This window comes from Falco naumanni, chromosome 12 (genome assembly GCF_017639655.2).
Source record: "Falco naumanni isolate bFalNau1 chromosome 12, bFalNau1.pat, whole genome shotgun sequence".
Lineage (NCBI taxonomy): Eukaryota > Metazoa > Chordata > Aves > Falconiformes > Falconidae > Falco > Falco naumanni.
The window spans coordinates 21096059-21108607 of NC_054065.1; the positions used below are offsets into that span (position 1 = coordinate 21096059).

The 12549-nt window shown below is 40.5% G+C and overlaps 1 long non-coding RNA gene across 1 annotated transcript in view; it reads right to left on the minus strand.

The window, feature by feature from the left end:
* Positions 1–305: 305 nt before the first annotated feature.
* Positions 306–12549, minus strand: part of LOC121096296 — a 38253-nt gene continuing 26009 nt past the window's right edge. Inside the window, exons 5-8 of the long non-coding RNA XR_005830441.1 lie at positions 11889–12084; positions 10563–10661; positions 3088–5453; positions 306–2753 (exon numbers count right to left, since the gene is read on the minus strand). This is a non-coding gene — a long non-coding RNA (uncharacterized LOC121096296). The remainder of the gene's footprint in view (positions 2754–3087; positions 5454–10562; positions 10662–11888; positions 12085–12549) is intronic.

A 12549-nucleotide genomic window follows, 5' to 3' on the forward strand; every position in this document is an offset into this window, starting at 1 on the left:
GTTAGCTATCCTATTTTAGCAGAAACTAAGCACTACCATTTTTTTAAGAGACTGAAGTAGGCAAAGTGAGTCACTGCTGAGTGCAAAAAAGTTGAGCCTACTTAGCTACCGCTTGGCAGAAATCTGTAATGCCTGCAGGACCTTGCAGGGTAAGACTTAGCAGGCACCAGTTATGCTGCAGTTAAAAAAAAAAAAAAATTACCCTTTTATAGTAAAAGCATACACATAGGCAATTCTTTCCTGCTTTCTTATTCTTTAGTGTATTTCATTTTTCCACATGTTTACATAGCATTTCTGCAAAAGAAATCTTGGACTTTAAAGGGTTTTTTCTTAGTCCTTGGCTTTCACTACTTGTTATATCAAAGTGCAACTTTTCATTGATGCCCCTTTACCAAAGTTTTTGATCCAAGATAAACAGTTAGTAGGACCATAGGTAACAATTAATACAGAATAATGGAAAATGAATGACAGATAATAATGACCTTTATTCAAGAATATCTTTTATTGTGCATGGCGCAGTCACTAAAAACAGCGTTCTTCTAGATACTCAGGAAAAATGAGACTCAGTGTTAGCAAACCATTTAAGCATGTGCTTATCTTTAAGCCTGTAGAAAGTCTTACAAATATTAACTGGAGTAGTCATGTGCCTGGAGTTAAGCATGCTTAGAAATACTTCACTGGACTCTGAGCCAAAGCCTGTCTGCACTATGGTTTGGGAATAGCAAAGAACAGAGTACAAAAGGAAGGGTTATTCAGAATTTGGACAAATAGCTGTAAATACATTTTTTGGTGTTACTAAGCTCTGCTCAGAATGCACTGACTGAACACACAGTCCTAATAATCACAGCTGAAAAACACAGACTATAGACATTTATTGATTTAGACAAGATCACTCCTCACAGGAGAGCGAGCCTCTAGTTTTACAGACCTTTTAATTCCCTGTACACCATTCCTTTCCCTTTTACAAATCTCCTGCTGTGAAACTCTAATGCACTCTTGAGACGCTAGAAATCATGGAACTAACTCTGTAAATTGTCCATCAGCCAAAAGAGGAAGCAACTCCTAAGACCAAGGAGTTTAGTAGTTTTTACCCACACTGTGTTTTTGTCCAAGAAATAAAGCAATAGCATCACCACGTACACCCAAAAACTGAAATACTTGTGCAATAGAGATAATAGCTGCATATCATTGTTGTCTGTTGGTGATATTCTGTAGCCACCTCCCACCCCCCAAAAAGGTACCTAATATCTGGTGTGTCTGCTGGCCAAAAATGTCATTTTTTATTTTAAGCAAATCCAACATTCCATGCAAATGGAAGTAATTTCTGCAGTACAGAAAGTCCTTTCAGAAAATGCTGAACTGATTAGTAGTATGGAAAAGTGGAACTAATTGCTACAGTGATATAACAAAAAAACAAAGCTAGAAATTAAAGCCATCCAATTCTTGCAAAAAATGATGGCCTATTTCCCACACACGCAGTCCTTATGCATACTCATTAAAAAGGTACAAGCAAGTTGATCATACATCCACTATCTAATCCATAAATGCATGCCCCTCTGCATATCCTTGATGACCAGGAGTGTGTCAAAAGCCTGTACAAAACATTCACGGCTAGGCCTGGTCGCACTTCAGGACCTCTCCAAAAGAGCTAATTTACTCCCAAAAATCGAAGTTTGCTAGCACAAACTTTATCTATCTGTCAAGCCCCGTGCACGCCTGAGGCAGAGACCTTTTGCTGGCCCTTCACTCCATGGTAAATTTCACCTTTGGAAAATAGAGGCCATGGGCTCATCTGAGCAACACTTTTTTTTAGAAGGAAGACTGTCAAGGCCTCAGGGCTAACTCATTAGCCTACCCCCCAGCAGTCCCATCTGGATGGTCTTATCTGTAGGAATTCAGTCGTTCATTTATTTTTTCAACCACCATTTGTGACAGAGTTTCTTAAAAAGCAGACTCATGACTTATTATTAGCACATGGGCAGGTCAGCGCACAGGTTTATTTGCTGTTAACCAACATCCTAACATGCTGTGTTTAAAATTTCCAAAGGGACTATGAATAGGTTGTAAAAGTAGGAGGTTGAATTCTTGAAGGTAAGAGCTTATGATGGGACCACTGTCAAAGCAAGTCATATTTTGCTCTGATAACCCACAAAATTCACTGTGCAAAGAAATATAGTTCATACACACATGAGTTCCTGACAAATCCCTTATTAAAGGTGCTTTGATGATTGGCCTGTGATACTTCAAGCCATGGCACTTAGGGAACAATGGGAAAACAAGCAAGCGTTAAACTTTGAAAACATACAATCCATCCAGAAAAGGTAAAAGAAGGGGAAAAGCTAGGGTCAGGAGGGAGAGGAAGGGAAAGAGGTAAGAGAGAAGAGAATATTCCCATTAAAGCATATGCAGCACAATTCCTGCAGGCTATTAGGGAGAATAAATACTCCCCTCGCTCATGTCAGGGGCAAGCCCCAAGCACAGGGATGTGACCTGTAGGACACTGGCAGGAATGCTTGGAAGGGAAGATCCCATTTTCCACCTGGGATGTCTACCAGATCCTAGGCTATTCAGAGCATCACCAGCAGAAATACTTGCCAAAGTACCTGTGTCCCTTATTGTCAACACATATTGTATGCACACAGCTGGACACCACATCCCAGGAAATTATTCCTAGCAGAAGAAAAATACAGCATCACCACCAGAAAAAAATTATCCACTTGCTTGCTTTCATCTTGTGCAGAGCACTGAAAAGTCTGGAAAGAGATAAATGTCTGTTATACAGGGATTTACACATTTCATCCAGACAATTGACTTAAATTTCAAGCATGAAGCCAGAATTGACCATTTATCAAGTTAATCTTCATGATGTATTTAGTGTCTAACCGTAATACCTTCAATTGCTTTCACAGCCTGCAGAGCACTGGGCAGGGGGAGAGCACCTGTTAAGAATCAAGAACTGAAAAAGAGCCATGCAGTAGATTGGAGTTATAAATATTGGCCCTCATCCTGCAAATGCTTGGCATCCACTGAACACCAGTGTGAATGAAGCTACAACCGGTCACCTTAGTGGTCTGATGATGGTCTTACCTGTTTCAAGCAAGGACCACCTTCTTAGTTCATAGAGAGGCATGCAAAAGGATTAAATGCTCTCAGCGTGGTCCGTTATTTCTATCCTAATGAAACAAAGGAGAAAATGAAGGCAACTTGGTTACAGCATTAACTTAAATCATTAGGATATCCAGCAGCTTCCTTTCTCCACTAGTGCCTTGATGCTTAATCATCGCTAAGAAACTTTTGATTGTCACTTTTTGTAATTTTCCTGCCAAAAGCAAGTATTTAAAAAAAATAATAATAAAATCACAGCTCAGGCATCTCTCCATCCTCATATACAAGGCAGCTTTTTAAATCATCCAGCCAGTTGAGTCAGAATCTTATTGTCTTTCTTGAATGAAAGCAAGCAGTTTCTCAAGTAATATTCTGATGTCAGCAGCACTAGATAAAACTTTGAAACCACTGATCAAAACTGAAGATTTAGTAAGTCAATTCCCGAAGTTCTGCATCTTTAATTTCAAAAGTAAACATTTTTAATAAATTTTTGTTTTGCCAAACTTGAGCACAAATACTAGAGAAAATACTCAAAACTCTATATTGGGGGTTAGAATACAAATCTCACTTGCTTTTGATAAAATCTATGCTCTTAAATCTTTTAAGCATATTTTCAAAACTTTGTCTGTTTTGTAAATGACTACTGTCAATTTTCAACATTTCATTTGCTTTTCCAGCTATCCTTCCTATATATTTCATCTGATTTCATTTTCATTGAGTATTTTCTCTGGATCAGTTTAAACAAAATGGGAAAACTGCTTATTCTTAAAAGGAAAGTGTCCTGCCTCTGCCATCATAGTCTAGAAGGATGGATGTACAGGCCAGTTTCTTGGCTGCCTGTAATCATCACACATCAGTAGGTGCTGACTTACAATAATACTACATGCTGAGGGGAAAAAAAAAATCAGATCCTTTAGATCTCTAATTAAATCAGCATCTTCCCTCCCTCTAGCTCTACCCTTTCATTTGATGACCACTTCCAAAATCAGTGAGAGGAGGGGTACTGTTCAGCTGCTTCTGAGGATCAAGCAGACGAATGGAGGAGGCTTGTTGGGTTATTTTCCGACCCATGTGTCATGAGAGGTGATTTTTCATTCTGATTTTGTACGACACCTTGACACCACAGAATCCTGGCTAGAGACAGAGGGTTTTCAGCATTCCTGTAATCCAGTAATTCAATTAACAGACTTGGAGGCCACCGAAGTTATTCTTTGGCATCACTGTGTGAAGAGCTGGGGGTGCCGTAGCTCTACAGTCACAGATCAAGTGTAATACATTTATTTCCATTCCAGATTTCAAAGATTAGCATTTATATACTGAACAATTGTAATGGAGTATTTTAATTACCCAAATGAATGAGATGTTCACATTCAAAATAATTGCTGCATGGATTGTCTAAAATGTACCTAAACATGACATTTTGCCTTCAGTTCAGTAAGCCCAAGTAAAGATCAATAACATGTGTGAAAGCCAGAAACTGCAGAGGGACCAAGCCTGTAAATTTGCATTTGTACATTTTTTTTAAATCTCTGGGGTTAGTTATGGATTACCTCTGATTAAAAAAAAAAAAAAAAAAAAAAAAAAAAAAGGAGGAAATAATTATGTCAGGGTAAACATTCACAGATCTGGGTAGCAGGGAAACAATGCTGTTTTGTCCATTTCTACTCAAGAATGGGTTCTGTTTCAAAATGGGAAAAATATATAGGATCTGTATTATTACTAATTTGAAAAATAGCGAGTAGTACAAGCTAGGCTATGCAAGGTAGATGAAAGCTACTTTGGCCTGACTTTTGCTTTCTTTTTGGAACTGCCGTTTCACTAAGTGGCAAGCAGCAGAGGTCAGAGGCCAAACGAAAAGGATAAGCGTCAATGGGAGGCCCTGTGGTGTGACACAAGTGCATAGTGGTATATTGTCCACAGCCCATGAAGAACTTGTCAACAGCTCAGTGAGAATCCCTCAAAGGAGCGTCTATGGTTTCATTGCATCCTGCTCCCTGGAGGCGGTGGCAGATACCCAGGGAAGGAACAGCTATATAAGCAAGATGGCTCTCTAGGAGCTCTCCTGTCTTCTAGCATTTGTTTTTATTTATCAACCTAAAGATTTTCGGTAGAAAAAGCTTCCAAACAACTGGAAACTTCTATACAAGCAAGAACTGCTAGAAGCAGTTAATTATGCCTTAGAAAGCTAGATGTGAAAAATAAATACAAATAATATTTGCTAAATTGGCTCAGGTTACATTAAGCTCCTGCAAAATCTTCTTGGAACATCCCAATGTCCAGTCTTTCATTCTCCTGTGAAACCCAAACTTACCTAAGCAGCAGATCAGGCCTTGATGAACCAGAATTTCCTGCAGGGAAAACAAATAAGACATAGCGTTCTTTTCAGGAAAAATTAATTATCAAGTTATCCTCTGAAATACGACCTCTTGCAACAGGCAAGCTCTCATTTAATCGTTCTTATCACTGAAGTTATTACGGACAGCATGAAGAGCATCAACTGTTAAATGGCAATGATCAGATTTTTCAATCCTGGTATACAGCTAAGGGAGTTGAACTGAAGATAATTTGTCTCACAGTTGAGGAGAATCCCTGCCTTTCTAGAATAACCTGTTAAAAAGTATGCATTATGCACACACGTTGCCTTTGTTCTGGTTTTATATAGCCCCTGGAACAACTGAGTAAGAGCCCAGGAAGGGTTTTTTAGGCCTAACATCATGCAAGTAATAAATCATCATCCCTATCCCATTTTGAAAAGAAACCAGGAAATGAGCTGAAGAATCTTGAATCGTGTCTGTAACAATACGGACAACGAAGAGATTCATCAGGAAAAGAGATCAGAAGAAATTCAACAGCATCTGTTTGCCGGACAAGGCACATCACAAAAGTGTTTGTGGATGGACACGCAGCCAGGTTTATTAATAGAGAAACAACAGGACTAATCAGGAGGTGAAAGCCGGGAAGGGGGGGTGAGGGTGAGGGCAAGGAGAGAGTCAAGGAAGGCGGTCAGCTTGTGTTTCTGCAGAACAGGTAGGGAACTGGCCTGGGGCTGCAAAGCACATTTTAATGAATTTCCTCTGGCTCTTAATGAATTCAAGCATTCCATATTTTTTACCTTACTTTCAGATCTCCCTTAATCATCATTTTAAACACAATAAAATATGCAAGCAATAAAGATGGATCTCAGTATACTGGCCACCTAACTTTAATGCAGCGGAGGAATTTTTGCCATCAGGCATTTTTGTCCACGTTTCTATCACCTGTATTATTCCAGATCTGCTGTGTTGAAATAAATGGGGTTATGGCAGCGTGAACTGAAACAGAGGTAAAGCAGACCCTCACACTGTAAACTTGATACCATTTGTGGGATGTAATGTCGCATGTTTCTGCCCGCTGCCCCCAAGGCCAGAAGAGCTCAGGCTGTCTAACTGAACAAAGCAAAATCTAGAGCACCAAGGTTTTGGAGAAACGACTGGCAAGGAATCAAACCATAACTCATAGATGTTGGAAGGCAGGTTGAGCTGCTCTGAATAAAATACAGCCCAAGTTATCATAAAATAAATACCTTAGGATTGTTAATAACAACAGGAACGTCCAGTTGTTTAAACCTCTGAGGGGTCTTAAAACACACTGGCAAATACCAGTCAGCCAGCCAAGCCTGACAGCATCCCACATCTTCAAGAGATATGCACAGACACTTTGAAACAGCATTTTCAACTGCCAGCTTGAAACCAAGAGCGTCCAACTTGAATCAAATCTTGCTATTCAGCAATATTGGCACCTGCATCTCCTGTCAATTCTAGCAGGAACTGTGACAGATCTACAAAAATTAAGATTTCAGACCCAGCCCAAAAGCTGTCTTTGGAACACAGCTCCTCTGCCTCAAGCAGGGTATTTGCACACTTCTGTCAGAGCTGAGCAGACACTACCAAACAGGAGCCCCAGCTCCTGGACTGACAGGCCACAGTTCCTCTAGCCTTTGCAGCTGCTACAACTAAATTTACAAGCACTCAAAAAACCTTGGCACTTTCTTCTCCATAGTTATAATGCAGTCCCACTCTTTACACTAAGCTTACCTAAAATCAACCTGATTAGAAGAGCAGCAGCAGCTGCCTGCTGAGAGCTGCTCATTCAGAGAAGAGGAACAACAGGGCAAGCAGGCTTCCTGGGAAGCACAGGCTAGCACTCAGTCATGCTGCTGCTGCTACAGGAAAGCAACTTAATTTGGGTGCATGTGAAGCGCATTGTGCTTCCCGCACAAAGACACGCTTTGATCAGCTGCCTTTAGAAACCTGGAGCAAGCTCCTTTTAAATACAGCATTTGAACCTTTGGCAATAGGAAGCTTTTTACCTTTTTGTCTGAAAGTTTCCCAGTAGGATACAAAGGCTTGGGAAATCACAGCTGTAGTCATCCTTGGAGGCCACATTTACTGGTTTTGTCTTGTGAGCCCACTCCCCATCAACGTCAACAGGAGATGGACATGGAAGATGAAGACCTTAAAGAATCACTCCACTTTTCATCCCTTAACGCTCAAACTCCTAACAAGAAGGGCATCTAAGTGAACTAGACACAGCTTTCAAATCCACTTTCAAAACTGACTTTGGTCCTGTTCCTCCCCTCTGCAGAGCCAAAAGTGACTTCAGCTTGTGCAAGCAGAATCAGGCTTTGTCTGTCCCCACAAAGATAGCAACTGCCCTAACCATGAGTAGTGTGCTTCATACAATGGCACACATGGGACAATTCTCCATGGTCACACTGCGCCTGGCTGCCACGACACACCAGCGTGGTATCATTTCTTACAGGTTGTGGTTCTGAACACAGCTGAAACCACTCCCTGGGATATTCAGAGTGTAACCAAGAAAAAAAAGAGGAGGAAACCAGAAACTTTTTTCTGCAAATCCCACAGAGCACTCCATAGCATTTTCATAAATGATAAAGTCATTCATAAACCTCAGCAACTGCTAAGAGATCACAACATGGAAGCAATAAACTCTTCAGATCTCTTTATGGAAAATGGATAAGGACATTCTTTTGAACAAAAGGATAATTATCTGGCCTCTGAACATAGAAAGCTGGCTGACTTGAGAGAAAACCCAAATGATTTACAAGATCCTGCTAAATTTCTGCTCCTCTGTTCACCCAAGGCTATCTAGCAAAGAGCCAATCTTGCACTACTGAAGGCAGCTTGACTTGGTTTGATGATGGGCACTGTAAGGAGACGCAGAAGGGAGAGTGACCGAGCAGAAAGAGAAAAAAATTTATGTGAGGTTTATTCACAGACCTGCCAATCCCTGAACAATTGTAGTGTGGGAAACCAGAATAATGCACTGAGCTCTAAAGATGAAAACCATATTGAAAGGACTAGATGTCACTGCAAAATTAAAAGATAAACAGTATCTTTCCCTTTAATGGCACCAGTACCACGTGACTCTTAATGAATTATGTGAAAACAGATTTACAGGCTCATGCCCTAAACTTATTCCTCCTCTGATAAGAAAACATGCAAACATAATGATCTGGAGAAGAAAATTAAATCCCCAGGACTGGATCATATTCAGAATAAAAACAAAGAGGTTCTTCAAAAGCTAATCTCTCAGAAGTCTCAGTACAACATGATACTCTCTCAAGGTGCAGATTTCTCTACCTTGCTGCTTAAGCGTGCTTTACTATGCAGAGTGTAAGAATAAAGAGCACTTTTTTTTATTTCAGTTAAAAGGGAACAAATTCTCTGGAATGACAAAAGGAGGAAAACAAGACCCTAGAGCATGAAATTAGAAGTGGTAGGAATCCAATTCTCAAACAAATACAGAAACGTCGCTTGATTACTGGCTATCAATTATATTTATTTTATGAAAATCCAGCATAGTGTTTTCTTTATCAGCTACTATGTCAGGCATTTCTGAATAAATATATCCATATATATATTCAGATATCCAAAGCAATCCCTCCAATGAAAGAAAGTGAACTTTATCATTACACTGACCTGTATGTGAAAGCAACTGCCAAGCGTGTTTCAGGGAGCACCACCCTAATGAAACCAGAGCTGGCAGTTGCCTTCCTGCTGATTTCTCAAAATCTAGAATAATATGAACTGTCCCCCAGGATTTACAGACCCTGCTACCCAAAGCCTCCCCACTCACACCCTTCCATTCTGTTTTCAGCTGGACAAACCATTTCTCCTCCCCATAAAATTTTCCCTTAGTTTATACCCCCACCATAAAACGGGAAACGCACCCCACTGCAAGAGGCCACCTGCAGAGTCTGAGCTCTGGTCCAGTTCAAGTTGCCAGCGTGGAAATACAGAAACTCTGGCTCCTGTGGATAAACAGCTATACAGGAGCCGCAGTGGCAAAAAAACTTGCCGACTGTTGTTTAGCCAGACGGTGACTTTAGGGCTGTGGCAAAGACAGATGTGGGAGAGACCTGTAGACGTCATGTTCAAATAAACCAAAGGAGTTTCAAGTTCAACCCCCTCTGTGGAAGGCTAAGCTCCATGGCACAGGGAGAGAGCACAAGAGTTACTACTGCACATGAAGAGGAGACCCCTAGGCATCACACGGTGACAAGCTCATTCTCCATGCATTGTCAGAAATCCAGACCCAACACTTTGGGGCAGCAAGGAACCCCTGTTTCTTCCGTAACTTTGGTTCATAATTTGCAGCTCCTGTGCATTGGCAGGGTCAAGGGCAGAACCAACGGCTCTGATTCCAGATCTCCAGCTCCACCAACATGCCATTTCGTTCTCCTTTTATCTTCCCGAAACAAAGCTGAGAGGAAAACCCCACCACAACCACTGCTCCCTAATCACAATTAGGGAAAAGATGCAGCCCAGCATCTTCCAAGTGCTCTCTTCCAGGTGGCATAACTTGGCAGATGAAGAAGACAGTAGGCAGTCGATCCCACCTGTACAGGGACCACAGTTACATCTTGCATCCTCACACTGATGCACGCAGAGCTAGCACAAAAGCAGGGGACTCTGCTTCCTCAAGTCAGAGCCTGGCCCAGAGCGTGGCAGAAGGGGATGCCATAGCAGTGAGGTCCAGACTCCTTCAGCTGATAGCTCCTTCCCTGCTGCGGACACTGCTCCTTCAAAATCCCTTCCTAACCTCTAGACAGCTCAAAGAAGAGAAAGGGGAGGACTAATGCACCGCATATTTACTATATCTTTTCTGTGATCTTTGGTGCTGAAATTTTGCCCACCCCTCTACCTTTTGCCTGTCAGCTATCACATGTCACAGTTACAGACCAGTCCTATGAAGTGCCGAAATTATTAAATGCCTTTCAGCTTGGTTCTTTGGGCATTCATTGAGTAAACAGGCTGTCCTAGAAGCTTCTTGAATCAAGATCTACACATTAAACCCAGAGTTTCTTACCTTTCCCACAGTGTTTATTTCAATTATCCAACATTATCTCCAAAAGGCCACAAAAGGAGCTTTAAAAAAAAATAAAAATTAAATACCTGGTTCCCAGACCAGCTTCTTCCTGCAAACTTCTCTGTGGAGCAATCCCAGTTCCTGAATCAATGAGGATGACTCTTACATAGGCATACCTGCTGCCTCTAGAATGCAAGATCAACTTCTCAATTCAACACATTATTGATTTTACTCCAGCTGGTCACTTTAGGTCGTTTACAAAACTGCAAACAAAATTTACTTTAGCAAGTAAATCACAATGTTTACAGATTAGAAACATACATCTTTAACACACCCACATTTTCTCCCATTGGACCTGTGGACAACTTAAAGATACGCAAAATACCTGCAGGCTGATATCCCAACACCCTACGCAGCTTCTGTTTATTTCACATATAAATTGTTCTCCAGGAGGCAGCCACTAAATATTGAGTGTTCATAGTACTAAAAACGGGGTACTTGGGTAAATGCATGAATCTAGAAATTTCTTAATTCTTTATTGTGTTCTGCTATTATATATTCATGAGGCTACAAGGAGGAAATTTAATTTTATTTTTTTTTAATAGAAGATCATTCTCTCGCATCAAGTCTCTTATATGTATATGTACCAAAACCTTCTGTGTCTTGCAACACACTAATGACTGCTCTTCAGTTCATCTTCAGAAGTTAAAACTGGTTTTTGACATTTTCTTATTTAACAAATACATTTATCAGTAGTAATCTCGCATTGTTCTAAGGAATTTCTCAAATAATCAAACATGACTAAAAAAAGACTAATACTGCTTTTATTGTTTCAAATATAAAAGTGTATACACATGATGCAAAAAATATATTAAGTAATCCAGTGTAATCTGGATAATTATTTTAAATGCATACTCTGAAACCCTGAATGTGTCAGCCTACAAGCCCACTTCCTATGTTTTTCGATCTGCAAGATCTGCAAGTAATTTTGTCTTGTTTTCACAGAGTGCAAAGACATTCCATTTGTTTACACTAGAGACAAATTTTACTCAATTGACGCAATTCCATTGATTAAATAATGGCTTTCTTCCTCATTTCAGGCAATTTCAGCCTTATGACATAAAAGAGGTAAGTGATTGTCATCTGTGTTCATATTATGTGACGGGCAGATTATCAGCTATGAGCCTTATTGCCTAATGACAGGACCTTTTCAAGGACTGATTTAAGTCTGAATGCTCATAACCTGTTCTGAAAACTAGGCAGATGGTTAAATAAGTCAACAAAGGGTCAACTGTAGGCCAACTACAGGTGATTTAACTGGAGGGACCTCTAGTAGGTCAAGTGAAATAAAGCAGATATAATTCATCCAACTTATGCGTTAAAAACACTGGTGAAGACCAACTTCTGTTTACCTGCCACCTTTGTGATAACGCTCCTTTAACAAGATTATTAGGCCATAACAAGGTCCTCTTCAACAACTTCAGTAACTTCAATAACAAGGCCATTCAGGTCCTCTTCACAGCTTTTTTTTAAAGCTAAAATGCATACAGAAGTCTGCATATTCCTTACCATCACAGAGTTTTGTCTTAGAATAAAATGCAGAAATAGCTGTTGTGAAAATAAGAAAGAAGGTAAGAAAATAAAATCCTTAGCAATCCCAGCAAATAAATCACCATTGAAATACTTTCACAACAAGAAAGGCATTTGTTTTAACTTGCTCACACAGTGCTAATCCCAAAAAGCATTACTGTACCCATCCACAGACTCTTCAAAACCTTAACACGAAACAGTCTCATTTTCGGGTGTTAAACTTGTGTGAGGTATTGGCCACCACACAGAAGCCCAGGGATGGCTCCGTTCCTCAGGTCAGCGTGGGATGGCCATGGAGAAGCAGAACAAGCCTTAGCCCAGGCGCGGTGCTGAGCGGGCTGCAAGCACAGTGCTGATGCTCACCTGTACATCACCTCTTTAACGACCGACCAGAAAAGGCTTTTTGAATCTTATTTCAGTGAAGTTCCACTGACATCTAGTGGGCAGCCCTTCTGCAGTAACGTATCTCACCGGGTAACTTGC